The sequence below is a fragment of the Microcebus murinus genome, chromosome 9 (assembly GCF_040939455.1).
Source record: "Microcebus murinus isolate Inina chromosome 9, M.murinus_Inina_mat1.0, whole genome shotgun sequence".
Lineage (NCBI taxonomy): Eukaryota > Metazoa > Chordata > Mammalia > Primates > Cheirogaleidae > Microcebus > Microcebus murinus.
This window is the reverse complement of record NC_134112.1, coordinates 61,152,738-61,171,158: the sequence shown is the minus strand read 5'-3', so window position 1 is coordinate 61,171,158 and position 18,421 is coordinate 61,152,738. Positions and strand designations below refer to the sequence as shown.

The 18,421-nt window shown below is 41.2% G+C and overlaps 1 protein-coding gene across 2 annotated transcripts in view; it reads right to left on the bottom strand.

The window, feature by feature from the left end:
• The window catches only part of LHFPL3 (LHFPL tetraspan subfamily member 3), a 488,121-nt gene that overhangs the window by 203,032 nt on the left and 266,668 nt on the right, over positions 1-18,421 (bottom strand). The gene's annotated exons all lie outside the window — the stretch shown is intronic.

Genomic DNA, 18,421 nt, shown 5'->3' with positions numbered 1-18,421 from the left:
TTTCCTACAATTATTCATTTTCATGGGGAAAAAGTCCTTAATTTGCTTGCATAGTACCTGTTATCATAGGTCACTAAATATGAAATGTCTGATTTTGAATCAAAAGCACAGTTTATTAAATCTCAAACAAGGAACAGTACAATTAATCAAAGTATTGTGCCTAAGCTGTTGACATGGTTTTGCCATCTTAATGGTAGCTTGTTCATGCCAGCTGCAAAGAAGCCTGGAAACCCAGTGTCAATGAAATCACCAATGGCATTTTCCACAGCTGGTTGAAAATTGAATATTTTTCCTTGCAAGAAGTGGTCTAAAGCCTGGAAGAAGTCGTAGTCATTTGGTGGAAGGTCTGGTTAATACAGTAGACGACAGAGAGTTTCCAAGTCCAGCTTCTGTAGTTTGAGCAGCATTGTTTGTGTGACATGTGGTAGAGCATTGTCTTGCAAGAGGATTGGCCTGTTTCTATGGACTGATCTTGGCTGTTTAATCACAGGCATCCTCATTTTGGCCAATTGGTTGCAGTAGATACCCACTATAATCCATTGACCAGGTTTCTTGAAGCTGTAGTGGATAATACCAGCATTGGACCACCAAGGAGACATCATTCGCTTTTTTTTTTTTTTGATAAATATTCAGTTTTGGACTGTGATTCAGCACTTCATCTTTATCTAACCATTGTGCTGAACACTTGCAGTTGTCAAAAAGAATCCATTTTTCATCACATACTGTAACCATACAATGTAGAAATCCTTCGCCTTTATGTTGTGACAGCAAAAAAAAAAAAAAAAAAAAGCAAACTTCAAGACGATTTCTCCTCTGACCTTCTTTTAATTCATGCAGTACCTATCTATCCAGCTTCTTTACCTTGACCATTTGTTTCAAATGGTCAAATATTGTTGGAATAGTAATATCAAACCTTGCTGCTAATTCATGTGTAGGTTGAGATGGATTTGCTTCCACTACAGCTTCAGCTCATCATTAGCCACCTTGTTCTCAGGTCACCCATGTGGCTCATTTTCAAGATTAAAATCACCAGGACAGAGCTTCTGCAGCTATCAACATACTGTGCGTTCATTAGCCACATCCTCCCCAAACACTTCATTGCTATTTCAAGCTCTTTGTGCAGCATTGGATCCAGATGGGACTCATATTGAAAAATAACACAAATTTTTGACTTATCCGTGGTTTCACAACAATTGCTCTAAAAAAAAAATGTGAAAGATAATCACAAGCCAAAACGTGTGCTCGCAAGACTGAGGATGTACCTTCACAATAAAACTAAAACAAAGTGTCAAAATGAGAAATGTCAGAGATATCAACTGTTAAACTTAGTACTTAAAAAAATCGGATATTTTGTACTTAATAACCTAAATACCTGTGAGCACATAAAGGTGTTTTATGGTTGCTATGCCCGTTCTTGTAATCACAAATCACTTTCGCACTCCCTGCCTGTATTAAACATCACATGTCACGGGCCATTTCTGTCACTTTATGGATTTGACTTTTCAAGGCTCACATCCCAGCGGCTGCTTCCACCCTCCTGGGTACTTATGCCTGTAATTTAGATTAGCTGTGCCAGCAGTATCAACATCATCTGGGTCAGATTAGCCAGTCTTCCTATAAAGCCTCCATAATAGGATCAACTGTTGGGATAACTAATATTTTTTATCCATTGAGTGCACACAGAACATGTCAAAACAGCCAAGAGTATACAGTAACTAAAGTTAACATGCCACTATATTTGCAATTTACAGCTTAGAGGAGTATCTAAAGAAATACAAGGGAAAATCATAAACTTTGCCAGTTTATGTTCATATAATGATATCAAATTCTAGCTCCAACATTAACTAGTTGTGTGAACTTAGACAAATTACTTAAGCTGTTTCACCTTCAGTTTCCTCATCTGTTAAAAACAGATACTTCCTCTATTTATACAGGACCTTTTAGGCACTAAGCACTGAAATAGCTGCTTTCCATTCATTATTTAATGTATTCCTAATAACAACCCAGAAAGGTATTATTATATCCATTTTATAATTTAGTTGGAAAACTGGTGTTTGAATTTGTTTTTATCTGCTAATATCAATGTCCCTATTTCTTTTGGAAGAATTGTTCTTTCCTTCCATTACTTTTATAGATTATGATGGGAGTACTAAAGAGCTATTGATGGAAGCAAGTGGGAGAATTTTTTTTTCAACTATCTTTGCCTTTTTCCCTTTTAGAAACTTTAATTTCCAAGGGCTTTTATGTATGTGTGTGTGGCACTACAAGAGTTGCTTATGTGTGGCCGGGTGCGGTGGCTCACGCCTGTAATCCTAGCACTCTGGGAGGCCGAGGCGGGTGGATTGCTTGAGGTCAGGAGTTTGAAACCAGCCTGAGCAAGAGCAAGACCCTCTCTCTACTATAAAGAGAAAGAAATTAATTGGCCAACTAATATATATAGAAAAAATTAGCCGGGCATGGTGGCGCATGCCTGTAGTCCCAGCTATTCGGGAGGCTGAGGCAGTAGGATCGTTTGAGCCCAGGAGTTTGAGGTTGCTGATGCCATGGCACTCATTCTAGCCTGGGCAACAAAGCGAGATTCTGTCTCAAAAAAAAAAAAAAATAGTTTCTTATGTGAATTTCCCCATAATAGGATGTGTGCAAGACTGACATTCACCAGCCAGTAGGCATAGGAAGGGCCAAACTGGTGGGTCAATGGTTTGGTTTTTTTTTGTTTTGTTTTTTTTTTTTTTTTAACCACAGCCAACTCAGAAGGAAGTGGTTTGGTTTTTCATGGTTGCATCCTTTCTGACTATCCAGTACTGTGCTAAGATGTCAGATATTTTTATTATCAACTCAGGATAAATTATCTGGAGTCACACAGCCCCTTTCTCCTCCTTACACTGACTATCTTGTTTTATAATCTAACTGTTAGGTGTGTGTTTCCCCACCTAAACTGGGGAATTCTTGGAGCCAGAGTCCATGTACTAGTTCATCTTGGTATTCTCAGATCCTGGCACAGTGAATGTATTTAATACATGCTTAAATTAATGGATAAGTGACTAAAGAGTGAGTGATGTGAAACCAAGGCTCAGAGAAATGAATAATCTCTTCAAGGTCAACTGCTAGAAAGTGGCAAAGTCAGGATTGACTCTTCTCCTGCATCTTATACAGTTGATGAGGGAATATAAGATCATGGATATGCTTAACACCTAGTGGGGACTCAAATGTTTGTTTCTTCTCCTCCTCTACCCAAGTATAGTTAGATGTCTCAGCCCTGAACCTTTATTTTCGAATCACAACTGAATCTAACCTTGGCATTTGTGGACTTGAGAGAAGGACACCTTGCCCAGATCATCCTGAACCATTGTGGATTTCCTGTGGTTTTCCTTCATCTGCATCTTTCTTCCTCCCCAATCATTTTGGTTGATCTCAGGAATGGCTTCATATTGCTGTCGTGCTCTGGACAACAACTAAGCACTCAGGGTTCCTGCATCTTTGTCTCTCCCCACTCAGGAAAGGAAAAACGCGGCCATTTCTCAGCATGAATCTCCCAAGACTCCCAAGAACTAGACATTCTTTCTAATATGAATAAAATAATTCCCCCCTTTCAGTTAACCTTTGATGTTTATTCTTTGCACTTACAGCTCACTTACTGGTTAATTTACATTTACGTACAAACCCCATTATGATACCCAGGAGATTTCCTGCAAGTTCCCAGCCTGTCCTCCACGTAGGCTTTATATTTTTAAAGGGCTAGGAATGACGTGTAACTCAAACTGAGTCAGAATTTTAAAACACTGGAACAAAATATGCAAAGGATTTATACAGAGATCCAGGGTGACTTGGCCACACACAGTATGAAGTTCTAGGCAGGGGCCCTCAAACTTCGGCCTGTGGGCCACATGCAGCCCGCCGAGGACATTTATCTGGCCCGCCGGGTGTTTTTCCCACCGCTGCCTGTCCTGTTTAGCAGCCAACTCACCCCGGGCCCACAGTGCGCATGTGTGGAATGTGCGCCACACTCTCCAATGGCCCTCCAACAGTCTGAGGGACAGTGAACTAGCCCCCTGTTTAAAAAGTTTGAGGACCCCTGCGTCTAGTCTGTGAGTCAAATCTAGCCTGTCACTTATTTTTCTAAAGCTTTATTGGAACACAGCTACAGCTGTGCTATAACTACAGTTGAGAAGTTGTAAGAAAGCTGCAAAGCCTAAAATATTTATTATCTGGACTTTTAAAGAAAAAGTTTGCCAACCCCTGCCATGGGGAACAGTGGTGACAGACTATGAAAGGAGCCTGTGCCCTTGAATCACCATGATAAGGAAAGCCACCTGACAAGGGACACCCATTTTGGACCTGAAAAAGTAAGTAAGAAACAGATTTCTACTGTATTTGAGGCAACTTAAACTTTTTTATTTTAAAAAATTTGTATTATTTTGGCATGCATTCAAGAGAATTGGAGGGTCAAAGTTTTTTTTTTTTTTATAGTGGCTGAAAAAAATAATGCTTAAGTAAAATTGCTAATTTGGTATAAAACTAGCTGATGGCCAGGGCAATAGAAATGTAACCTTTGGGTTATCTTTTCTACTGTATGGAATATAGAACATAAATTATTTCTAACTCTAGTGGACAAAATTCACTGCAATGTTATCAGACAAGAACAATTTCTATCACCATCAGTTTTCTGAAAGTCATCATCTATCTGCTAATCAATAGTAACAATAATAGCAAGTCAAACAAAGGAACACAACTCTGGAAAATCAGGTAATTCCTTAGCAGATCTGCTAGCTATTAATAGCACATTACCTAATACTGAAAACACATGTAATATCTTTCCTCTATTTCAAAGTCTTGATGGTCTTACAGTTAAGGTAAACAACATGGTGTGAACAACTGAATAGTTGAGCACCCAACTCCGAAGAGCTCTCATTCACATGGATCAAATTCCAGCATCATGGGATTCTGTAATAATAAACGTAAATTTTTCTTTGTAATATATGACAAAAACCCAGATCTCTGAGGTTTCTGGTCATTCTCTTTCTGCATAACACATATAATTTTCCAAACTTGCTCTCCAACATGGTAACCTGGAAAATTTTGGTACATACTCATCTTTGGCTTGCCCATGATGGTAAGCCTGTTAGCGGGGCCTCTTTACAACTCTGCATGGAGTATGTGAGATCTTCAACCAGATGGGGTAGCCATATTCCTTTTACAATGAGCAGCCTGGGCCAATACCCAATGAAGATGAGTGAACCACATTCCAGCCAGGACTGATACATGATCTTCTTCAGCTGAATCCTTTCAGATGAAAGTTCAGTTATTTATTTATTTTTTTGGGGGGGGTTCTTTTTTTTATTAAAAAATATTATGGGGATACAAATGTTAAGGTTATGTATATTGCCCATGCCCTCCTCTCCGCTTGAGTCAGAGCTTCAAGTGTGACCATCCCCCAAACGTTGCACATCTCACTATGTTTGTATATACCCATCCCCTCCACCCACCTCCCACCTGCCCAACACCTGATAAATGTTATTCCTATATGTCCACTTAGGTGTTGATCCGTTAATACCAATTTGCTGGTGAGTACATGCAGTGCTTATTTTTTCATTCTTGAGATACTTCACTTAGTAGAATGGGTTCCAGCTCTATCCAGGAAAACACAAGAGGTGCTATATCACCATTGTTTCTTAAAGCTGAATAGTACTCCATGGTAAACATATACCACATTTTATTAATCTACTCATGTATTGATGGGCACTTGGTTTGTTTCCACAACTTTGCTACTGTGAATTGTGCCGCTATAAACATTCCAGTGTAGGTGTCTTTTTTGTAGAGTGTCATTTGATCTTTTGGGTAGATGCACAGTAGGGGAATTGCTGGATCAAATGATAGATATACTTGTATCACTTTAAGGTATCTCCATATTGCTTTTCACAGAGGTTGAACTAGTTTGCAGTCCCACCAGCAGTGTAGGAGTGTTCCTATCTCTCCACCAACATTTATTATTTGGGGACTTTTTGATAAAGGCCATTCTTACTGGAGATAAGTAATATCTCATTGCAGTTTTGATTTGCATTTCCCTGATAATTAGAGATGTTAAGTATTTTTTCATATGTTTGTTGGCCATTATTCTGTCTTCTTTTGAAAAATTTCTGTTCAAATCCTTTGCCCACTTTTTGATAGGGTTGTTTGATTTATTCTTGCTGACTTTCCTGAGTTCTAAATAAATTCTAGTTATCAACCCTTTATCGGATGTGTAGCTTGAGAAAATTTTCTCCCATTCTGTGGGTTATCTGTTTGCTCTCTTGACAGTTTCTTTGGCTGTGCAGAAGCTTTTTAATTTGATCAGGTCCCATTTATTTATTTTTGTTGCTGTTGTGATTGCCTTTGGGGTCTCCTTCATAAATTCTTTGCCTAGGTCAATGTCTAGAAGAATATTTCCAACATTTTCCTCTAGAATTCTAATAGTTTCACACCTAAGGTTCAAGTCTGTTACCCAGCGTGAGTTGATTTTTGTGAGAGGTGAAAGGTGTGGGTCTTGTTTCAGTCTTTTACATGTGGCTATTCAGTTTTCCCAGCACCATTTATTGAATAAGGATTATTTTTCTTGGGTTGGAATGCTAACACTGGCTGCCCAAAGATGTTGAGGAAAAAAGAGAAAAAAGAGAAATCCACACAGATTCTCTTTAATGCGTTGGCTATTTGTTACTTCTGATGTGATGATGCATTTTCTCTTTCAGTGTATGACTTGGTCTTCTAGCATGTGGTTAAAACAATTACTTTTAAAAACAATGACTTTAAAATTTCCGTAAAGCATTTCAGATTTAAATTCAACATGTACCCTAAACAAGTTGGACTATAAACCCAAGAGGATGAAATAGAAAACTTTAAGTTTCCAGTTTATGGCCAAGGTTGTTGTTATTATTGTTTGAATTTCAAAATATTAAGGAGGTACAAGTGTTTTTGTCACATGAATACCTTTAATAATGCTTAAGTGGGAGCTTTTAGAGTGCCCATCACTGGAATAGTGTTCATTATACCTGATAGGAAAGTTTTCACCCCTCCTTCCTTCTTGATTTCCATTGACCTTTACATCTCTTTGTGCCTATATGTGCCCATCAATCAGCTCCCAATTATAGAATAGTATACATGGTGTTTGTTTTTCCATTCCTAAGATACTTCACTTAGGATAATCATCTCCACTTCCATTCAAGTTGCTGCAAAAAATTTTGAATTATGTGTGTTCCACAATCAATTCAAAATGCATTTTTGCTCCATTAGCCTTGCTCATTCAATAAAAATGCTATCCTTCCTAAAAAAAAAAAAAAAAACCAAACCAAACAAAAACAAAAAGAAAACAAAAACCAGAAAATAAAAAACCAAGTTGCTGCAAAGGACATTTCACTCCTTTTTATGGCTGAGTAGTACTCCATGGGGTGTGTGTGTGTGTGTATGTGTTTGTGTATACACACAAACACACCATATTTTCTGAATCTACTCATGAATTGATGGACACTTAGGTTGATTTCACATCTTTGCAATTGGGAATTAGGCTGCAACAAACATTTGAGTACAGGTGTCTTTTTTTTTTTTTTTTTTTATAAATGACTTCTTTTCCTTTGGGTAGATACCCAGTAGTGGGATTGCTGGATCAAATGGTAAGCCTACATTTATTTCTTTAAGGAATCTCCATATTGCTTTCCACAGAGGTTGTACTAATTTACAGCCCCATCAACAGTGTATAAGTGTTCCTTTCTCTCTGAATCCACGCCAGGATCTATTGTTTTTTGACTTTTTAATAATGACAAAGTTATCATTTGATTTTATATACTAAAGTTAACACTAACAGAGTAGGCATACAAATAAACACTATTTTTTTAAAATAAAAAGTACGATGTGTGGTTTAATTTGAGAAAAGAAGCTACATGAGGAATTGATAAGGAAGAAAGTATTTTTAAACACATGATAAAGAAGAAAGTATTTTTAAACACAGACAGGCATGACATTTGAGATAACTGTAAGAGTAACAGCTCAAAACATCTAAAGAATGTTTCGGGGGAAATCACAACTTTTGATTTAAAACTTTAAAAGTTAGTGATCTAATAGCACTCATACAAAGCTTTTTGCCTTTATTAAATTATTTTGAATTAACATATGGGAAGATCCTGTTTCCAAATTCAGGAGATGTGAATTAAAAAAACTCACGGAGCAAAGACAGGTTCCATCAATATTACCCACAAATACTCATTTTCCTTCTTTGCAAACTGGTTGCATCCTCATTCATTCGTTTCTTTACTCGTTTGTTTGTACCACTCATCCCATAAACATTGTACCGAGTGCCTGGAAAGCAGGGTCATCGCTCTGGGGCTGAGTGTCACCTGCCGCACGTCATGAGGCACACGGAGAGCTGACTCTGAAGCCGAGCTGCCTGAATGTGACTCTAGGCACCTCCATTTATTAACTGTGTAACCCTGGGAAAGTTATTGAGGGTTGTTGTGTTCAGTGTCTTCGTCTGCAAAATGGAAATTAATAATAGCACTTACATCATTAGGTTCTAGGGAAGATTAAATGAGATAATCCACAAAAAATGCCTAGAACAGTGAAGGTACACCATGAGTACTAACACACTTCTGCTACAATTATTATCTGTCAGATAGTTCAATTCAAACATATAACCAGAACTGAACCATAAAATACAAGCACAGGCTGTGTCCTACTCCCAGTGTTATTAGTGTCTTTACACAGCAGTCCCTCACGCACGGCTCAGAAACCTCATGGACCATTAACTGCACTGCATCCCTAAGCCTTCCTGAGATCAGTGGTCACATGATCTTAATACCAAGGTGTTCCTCAGTATTAAGGAAAGTTAGTTGTACTACTAACAGAAATGTGACTGTCTCCATGACAACAGTCAGCAAGCTGCAGCAGCAGTATTAAGATTTGAGCCCATCCGAGCTCACATTCTGAGGTATACTCTGAAGACGTGTGGCATCTGCTTTTAGGGAAAAAGGTCTGGGATAATGAAAAGCAGACAGACAAAATGCTGTACGACGGAGTCTGTGACCTTGGGAAAACAATTTGACTTCTGTGTATCGTGCAAAATGAGATGAATATTGATGCCGAAAGGGCTGTTGTGAGACCAAATGTGGAAGCTGTTGAAGAAAGGAAAAAGCTATGCAGATGTAGCTATTAATATCACCTTCAAGGATGGTTTAATTGACATTGCCTGGAGAGTAACCTATTTCCTTATGCCTTCACGTACAATAGAAGGTGAATGAGAAGTTCAGATTGAATTGTTTATATAGCAACTTTCTAACCCACTCTGACATGAAAATCGTGTGGCTTCTGCTAAATTTGCATCTAGTGGATAGAAATAGACAAGTTGGATGGTATACACAGGCAGCATAGCATGACTAATATTTCCACCCATAATGACTGAGGGAAAAAAACCCATGATTTTTCCAAGTGAAGATCGATGGGGAAGAGATCTCAGCCTGGAATCGGAGATGGGCAAAACTAGGTTGGTTGTGCTGACAGAGCTGACGGTGAACTGATGACTTGCTGCATATCAGTTTCAATTAAATAAAAAGGGTTGCTGTGGGAACCTGGAGGGCCAGAAAGGAATCAATTTGAAACACCTCATAATGATCAGGAAGAAAAGTGACAATGAGGTCTTGCTCTGGGGGCAATGGGCCAGCAGGCACACCAACGGGCTACTTCTAACCCTTTCCCTCCAATAAGGGCTAGTTGGCTCAGAAATAGGGTCTGTGGTTGAGCCAGACAAACACAAGACAGCTTCCTATGGTAGCAGCCCAGCTTTCTCCGATTTCACTGCCTGATGTTGTGAGAAGCAACAAATGTAAAGGCCTATTACCATTTGGTTCAGTTGCTTATTTAGAGTATTGCATTATAATGGTTTTAATTTTTGTGTTGAAAAGTAGTCTCTTTGGTGTGTTTTGGGGCCTCAAACCATTCCCCTAAAATTCTGCTAAGAATTCCCCTACCACTATCTATTTAGAGCACCAGAAGCATCCAGAAAAAGCATGTGGCTATACTGTGTATCATGGAGCACTTCTGGAAAGGCATCTGCAAGTTCATGCCTTGCTGGGGCAGCCTAGGATTTTCTGGTGTGAGGGAAAGAGGACTGAATGACCAAAATACAAGGGAGGTCTGGATCTTGGCTCTACGACCTGGGAGCCATACTTAGGAGGCACCTCCTAAGTTCCAGGCACTAGGGAAGACACTGGATCTAGGAGATGAATGAAGGCTGCCACAGAGGAGCTGACAGTCTGTCGGGGCACACACAGGTGTGGAACCAGCCATCTTCAACATGGCACATACCAAACTATCAGAGCAAGCCAAGGGCACTTTGAGCAGGGAGAGGATGATGCATCTGCCTAGCTGAGGCTGGCCCTGAAGGATGAGTGGGGTCTCCCCAGGCAGAGAGGAGGTTAAGGTGGTTCCAGACATGGGAAGTTCATGTGCAAAGGCACAGAACTGTGTAATTGCATGGCGTGCTCAGGGAACTTCATGGTGCAGGTGGTGGGGCCTCACTGAACCTCAGTAAATTTCCACCATATATGCCTGCTTGAGGATCCAGTAACATAATGTTTGTTAGGCTCGCTCCTTCATCTCTTCCAGCTTTTCTCAAAGTAGGGTCTGGGGATCACCTGTGTCAGAATTATTTGGGGTGCTCAACAAAAATCCAGATTCTTGGTCCCCAACCTGGACACCCTGAATTAGAAGCTGGGGTGGCAGCCCAAGGAGATGACTTTTTGTTAAGTACTCCAGGTACTAAAGATGGGGAGCCACTGATGCCATTTGTAAGGATTCTGAGCAACTGACATGAACAAAATTGATTTTGTAGACTCCTGTATAGCAAAAGGTCTAGGTCAGCACTTTTTCAAATTTGGACTGCAGTGAAAAAAAACTACAGAAAGATATATGTGTACTGTGTTGGGAAAAGGTATTTCCCCTGAGTCTTTCTTCTTGATCTATCTAGAAATGCACTTGATATTTAAAAGAAGTCAAAACTGAGAACTTGCAAGAATATACATACACATATATATTTAATGGTGCATAAAGTGCTATATGAATATACGAATTTGACCAAGTCAGCATTAAACACCAAGAAATTCTAACTGCAAGGCAGCAAAAAATTTGAAAGTTCTTCATAAATTTACTTGAAATCATGTATTATTTTCTTCTAATGAGCACTTTATGATTTAATATTATGGCCCTATTTTTTTTTCTGCCAAAGGCTTAGCATTGAAAATAATTATACTAGTATCTATGGAAAAATACTGGATTAAGTGGCCCCACATATCACCATAATTGCTTTTTACTGGCAAGTTAGTAGCCAAATAAAATGGGATATTATTCAATTGTCAACACTGAGGAGTTACTATTATTAGAGCAGTTCAAGTCAAATGTGAGTGTGGAAGTTTTCAGTACAGTAGGAAAAAGAGTTTAAAGCTGTGATCTCTGAGCTGGGGAAGGGGAAGTCTGTGGTAGGTTAGGAAGGAAGCTGCAGAGAAGGAAGCTGGAGGGAGGGAAGATGAGTGGGAATGAATAGAGGAGAGAGGCAGGAAGAGAGGGAGAGAAGGAGAGAGGGAGGGAGGGACGGAGAGGGAGAGAGAGAGACAGAGAGACAGAGAGAGACAGAGAGACAGAGAGACAGAGAGAGAATGTGCCTCCTGTACTGCAGAGAGTGTGGGATTTGGAACCAGACCACTATTGGCATCCAGGCATCATCACATATTTGGCAAAGTAATTAGCTATATCATCAATTTCTCCAATAAAGCAGAAATATTTTGTCTACCGTTCAGGGCCACTTATGAGAATTCAATCTTCACACATATTAGAGCAGCAGTCCCCAACCTTTTTGGCACGGGGGACGGTTTCACAGAAGACAAGTTTTCCACGGACTGGGGAGGGGGGAGGTGGAGCTCAGGCAGTGATGTGAGTGATGGGCAGTGGCTATAAATATAGATGAAGCTTCCCTGCATGGCCACTCACCGCTCACCTCCTGCTGTGCCTCTCCTCCTCCCCCACCCAAGTTTCATGGAAGATAATTTTTCTACGGACTGGGTGGAGGGTAGGGGCAGCGCAGCAGAGCTCTGTGGCCTGGTCTTGGTCCCAGTATTAGACATTAAATAGATGGTAGTTATTAAAACTAGACATTACTATATCCAACAGAAACTTAAAAATCTTACATTTTATTTTTAATCCTCAGAATGAATTTCAACCAAGGATTTGCTGCTCAAAGAATCAAACTTGAGCTTGGCCTTTCCAATGCCATTAGCTACACTCAGCTTAGAACACCTGATACTATTGATTGGCAGGCTTACCCTGCCTTTGGAAGCAGGGTTCCTTTCAGGAGCATTTCATGTCCTTTGAATTCTTCAAAGACAGGTTGCAAAAACTGCTACTGGTTTTAAAATATGCAGAGTTGGAAAACATGTTGGTGATGGAATATTTTGATGCTTAAGAACTATTCTGAGAGGGATTCATAATATCAATTAGTATGCTTATAAGACTGCTCATTGAGTATGATCTTCTATTGGGTTATACATGATTGAAAATAAATGAAAAGGGATATGTGGAAAAATTGAGCCATCAAAATCAGCCAGGCGTTTAGTAATACTCTTGAAAAAAGTAAATGAGAGGCCAAGACTTTCTTTCCAGCCAGGCATGTGTGTTTTCTTTTTTTTTTTTTCAGGTGTGGATTTGTGGACAACCCAAAATTCAGAAAATATAAGTAACATGGGCTCCAAAGAAAAGCAGTATACACCATAACTTTTCTTTAAAAGGATGATAGAATGTGAAGACAGTGTCTTAAAAGGAAAATAGAACATGACTGTGAATGGTCTTACAATCAGGGGATAGTCAGCTAGACAGGTCTGTGGAGATTTCTGGGGAGGTGGGAGGAGAATGCTGTAAGGAAAGTGATCTGAGTAATCATGTGGCCTCGGGCTGTGGATTTCCAATGGACAAGCCCTTCTGAGGCCGAGCAATGTCCAAAGGACCACCCTTTTAGATCCTCTTCAGGAAGGATGCTCATGCATGACCTCCTCCCTACTTGGGGTCCTGTATCAGCCTGACTGGGAAGTCTGGTCAGGAGGCTGCAGGCGCATGAAGGGAAACGGGGAAGCAGGAGCACCACTGAGCACAGCCCCCAGCCCCAGAGACATTTATTTCCCAGCAAGAGCCACTACAGTTCGTGTTTCCTTGCTCTGTGTCCTACAGCAGGCCTCACCAGGCTGATGGATCACTTGGGTTAAATTCACCATTGCATAGGACGGTTCTTAGCAATCATGCAAAAATAAATGCCTCTATGGAACAGGTTTTTTTCCTGCCTGTACTGCCTAATTCCCACTCCACCTACTTTTCCTGAAATCAAATAAAGTACATTTAGCCCATTCAGAGATGTTGGAGGAAATCAAATTTTTTTAAAAAAAATTAGCAGCAGTAATCTTGTTTATTTGATTGAGGTAGAGAAGCTTAAATTATTTTTTGTATAACCAGATTGACAATATAGAGTTTTAAATCAAATGTCAAAATCCTGAAATCTGTAATGAGAGAAATAAAACCTCCCTGGTAAAGAAAACCTCTGAATCATTTTCTATTCTTTTGTTACTGTAGTCATTTTATTGAAAAAACAAAATGCAATGCTTCTCTAGAGACAGAAACACAATCACTAGTTCTAACCTTTGTCAATGCAGCACAAAAGCAAAGAGATATTTTGTTTAACACCAGAAACCCACAAATAAAAAACTGAAAGTCATTGGTAACCAAGGAAACTAACAGTGAATGGCTGGGTGTTGCTGGAACTCGTTCAAAGGAAGATAAGAAGAGGCAGGAGAAAGATAACACAATGTAAGTTAAAAATCCCACTGCAGGAAAAGATACACCATGCCAAAGTATTTTGTAAGTACTGTCACAATTTGCATTTTGCTAATTTTTTTTGGTAACAAAATTCCCTGCTACAAACAATCTATAGCAAGAAACAGATATTTCTGACCTTAAGCAACAGAAGAGTTGTGTTTGATAACAAAACCAACTTGATTTTTCATTTTGTCAGTGGCCCTTTAGGGATCCCCAGTTTTGCGCTCAAGGACTGTGACTCCAACATGCATATCAAATGCTATTTCCTGCCAAAATATTTGCTGTTGGGATGACCAAGTGATCTCCTGGAATATAACATTGTCAGTGCACCTATTCATGATGGAAATCCAGAAATCTGCCTGCACAAGCATCTTTCTCCATTTTTAATCACCAGGCAAAAGCATTCATAGGATGCAAGCCATGTACACACCAAGTGGAAAGACAGAGTAAATAATAGATAGAGCCCTGGGCCAAGAGACAAACTAAGAGACAACAAACCTATGGAGTGAAACAATAAAAGACATGAAACTGGAAAAAAACTGCAAAACAAAACATAGGAACTGTACTTTGCCAAAGCTAGCAATGGAGTATTGCACTAAATGTGGGTAGATGGAGTGAGTGGAACAAGGGTTGTCCCCACTCAGGGCAGGCTCCCTGGACTAGCTGAAGGAGGCTGGAATGGAAGGAGCCATAGGAAGCTCCCAGGTGGGAAACACATCAGGTGTGAATGCTCAGAGGCAGGAGAGAACAATTTGTATCAGGTTCAAGGGAGTCAGTGTGGGAGTGTGCACACATGTGCCTGTGTGTGTATAAGAAGGGTTGCTTATCTTGTACATGGTGTATAACCTGCACTTAGGAAGGGGCTGGTGGGGTAAACCAGCATGTGATTGGGAATCTGGAGTTCATGGGATTAGAACCGAAAGGGACTTTGAAAAATAAATCACATTCCTCATCTGTTCATTCTCAGGCAGATAAATATCCAAACGATTGGGCATATATGGCACCTAGTTTCTTTTTATATTTTCTTAAATGAGACTCTATGACTGTACAAGTATCATTATTATTATAATCATTTGCTGAATGCTTTCTGGGTGCCAGAATCCTCTCTAGAAGGATATGTACGGGATGTCTAATGTTCATGGTATTCCCGCAGGGTAGCTGCAATTATCCTCATCTTACAGATGAAAAGTCTGTGCTTTAGTGAAGTTAGGTAACTTGTCTAAGGTCACAGGGCAATTTGGGTCTGGGACGCAAATCCAAGACTGATGCTCGAATTGGAACATCCTCACTATAACACGCTGCTTTCCTTAGAGTCACTGCAGAGGGCAGGAAGTTATTCATGGTGGCCCACCTACATCCTTCTGGTCCTGGAACTATGTCTGAATATTTAAAACAAACAAAATTTTCAGACGTTATCATCATCTGAAAGAAGCCAATTTCTCTGGTCAGCCCTTGAATTTTCTGCCAGTGATGCAGGGCAGAAGAATCAGTGTGTTGCCATGGCCAGCTATCACATCTGCTTTCCTGTTTCTGTTCTTAGATAATGCAGCTGACTAAGAAACCTATTAATTAAATCGCATGTGGAGCTGCAATCCGAGGGGACCTGGAACTGCCTACTTGTGGTTTCTCTTTGGAAGCAAGTCAGGAATTTCTTGGCACGGAGTGAATGGGCAGGCCTTAGGTGCCATCCTAAGATATCTTTAATGTGAGCATCGTCATGCAGGAAGTTGCTCCCAATTAAGCTTAAGTAGTGGGCAAAAAAGTGCTGTCTCCGGGGAAGCAACATCACCTGGCTCTGCACGGCGGCTGCTAGCACGCCTTGACAGGATGAACTGGGCCTGTGGATTTGGGGGGATGCCAAGCAACAAATTAGTTCTGCATCTAGTAGTCGAGGCTGTAATTTCCTTTCCTTGGCTGGGAGCAGGTGATGAACTTTTACAAGTGAACGTTCTGAGAAAGTCCCCATAGGCGGGTGGAGTGTCAAAGCACTCTGCGCAAATTTGAGGGATGACAGGGGCGACCTCCGCACAAAGGTGGCATCAAACTGGGGTTCAGGGCAGGGGTTTGCAAGTAGTGGCTGCTCAGTCCATCCAGCCCCTAGCCTGTTTGGGATGGCCTGCAAACCGAGAACGATTTTGACATTTTTTTTTAAGGATTTAAAATAAAAGAAGAAGAAAAATATGCAACAGAGACCATTTACGGCCAGTAAAGCCTAAAATATTTACTGCCTGGCCTTTTACAGAGAAATCTGTGGAGCCATGGGTTGAACCTCACCTCTGTGTGGCCTCACAGCTCCGATGTCTCCCTGCTGCACTCTGGGTATCTGATCACTTGCGCGTTTTGCCCCGACCTCAGTTTCTGGCTCAATCTTTCTTCTCCCCTGGTTCCCTCCACCCAGCTTAAAAGTATCTTTACATTTTCACGAGTCTGTCTCTTCTGACAAGACTCTCTCCTCCAAGCCCTCTTCACTACGAACCTTCGACCCTGGCCTAGGAGCACTGCAGACTTTCAGCACAAACAATTTCGTCTACCCCACTCTGCACTAAGACAAACAAACTCTAGCGTGGCTTCTAATAGGTCAAGGCTGTGTCCGGGGACAGCCCAGCCCCCCTTAAGTTCGTGTCTGGGAAAGCTCAAGGCTGCCCAAAGAATTTAGGGTTTGTCCCAGCCAATGCCTAGAGACAGGGCCCTGTCTCCCAGCTTGTGTGGGAGGGTAGGAGTCCAACTCCGATAAGCACCATTAACAAACTCAGATGGCCAATCACATCCACTCTCCTTCCCCGATTTTTTAACTTTCCACTTCCCTGACTCTGCTTGAGGCTCCACTACCTACTTCCTCATTCTCCTTTTCAAATGCCCAGTCAGCTCTGCACAGATTGAAATGGCGCTCAGCTTCCTCAGGACTCTCCTCCCTACTGTGGTAGTTACCGAGTAAAACCTGACTCGACTGCCTTTAGCTAGGGTCCAGCTTTGTTTCTCTCTTTGACACAACTCCTGCAGCTCTAGTGGCTTCTCAGAGCGGCCCTCATTCACCACCTCCAAGCTCTTACCTCCCACCTGCTTTCCAAGCCCCAGCAGCCAGTGCGCTAGCACGACAAAAGCCCCATTGACCTCCCGGCGGTCTCTTTCCAGTGCTTAAGGTCCTGGGTCTTTGCAGCATTTGGTCCTATGTTAAGATCTTCTTTTCTGACATTCCCCAAAGAGATAAAGGTTTCAGATGATGAATATCCCAATTACCACGATTTGATGATTACACACAGTATACAGGTATCAAAATATCACATATACCCCCCCAAATATGTACTATTGATATATCAATAAAATAAGTAAAAAAGCAACTCCCCAAGTGTCGATGATACTGCTGTCAGCTGGTTCTGCTTCTACTTCTCTAATTTGGCCCACTTTTCTCCAATCTTCCTTTCCAAGCCGGTGCTCCCAAGACCTTTCCTTGGTCCTTTCTGCACACTCTAGACACCCACATTAAGGGCTTCAACCAAGACCACCTAATGCCTCAGACTATCAATTGAAATTTTCAGGTGTCTCTGGACGTCTCCTCCTCTTAAGTTCAGCATGTGCCAAACCAAATGTCTTGTGCCCCAAACTCCTCCTCTTGTACTTCCCTTATCTCCATTAACCCAGTTGCCAAGCTTAGAAACCCAGACACCTCTCTCCTTCTCTTCCCCCACATCTGATCACAAAAATCTCTGGATCATATAGGGGACACAGAGCAGGTAACTAACATTTGTTGAGCATCTACGATAGATCAGAAAACCATGCTAGACACCCCACCTATGTGATGTCACTTAATCCCCCCCAACCACCTGTGAGTCTGTAATGATCCCCATTTTACAAATTAGTCAACTGTGGCTCAGAGAGGTTCCTAAGCTTCCCCAGGTCTCCCTGCTAGTGAGAGGCAGAGGCTGAGCCACAGCACATGTTCTGCTGTGCTTCGCAGGAAGATCAGAGCAGTGGTATATGCTGGAGGCACAGAAGGTGAAACTGGAATGTACCATGGTACATTGCTGTACATTGTACAGCCTTGGGGACAGAAGTGGGGACATCCTGCTCAAGTCACTTTTACCTCTTTTGCATATTTTTATGAAAAAATTACGATGCTGGGTATCTTGTATCCGACTCAGGCCCGCCTGCATGAAAAACAAATGGAGGCGCCCTGCCTCCCTCCCGGTCACAAACTGCAGTGCTGAGGGCATGTGCCAGGGTGAGTGTCTGATCCGCTGCCAGGAGCAGAGGCAGCACGGAGCAGGCGCCAAGGCCCCAGGGCTCAGGGCTGCACACAAACGTGGTCCCCCAGGGAATGTTAATCCTCCCAGCATCTTGGGTTCACACAGCTCACAGTGCATTCCAGCCAGCTATCCTGTGGTTTAAAATCTTTATTTCAGAATACTGGCAATAAACTGCCCAGACAATCAAGCCTTTGTTCAAATTTCTACCCGTTTTAGAGCTTGAGGAAGTTTGGATTTGGGGGTCACGGAAGAGAAACTGCATCACCAGGGAAAGTGCTTCTCAGCGTGGCTCATTAAACTGCAGACTG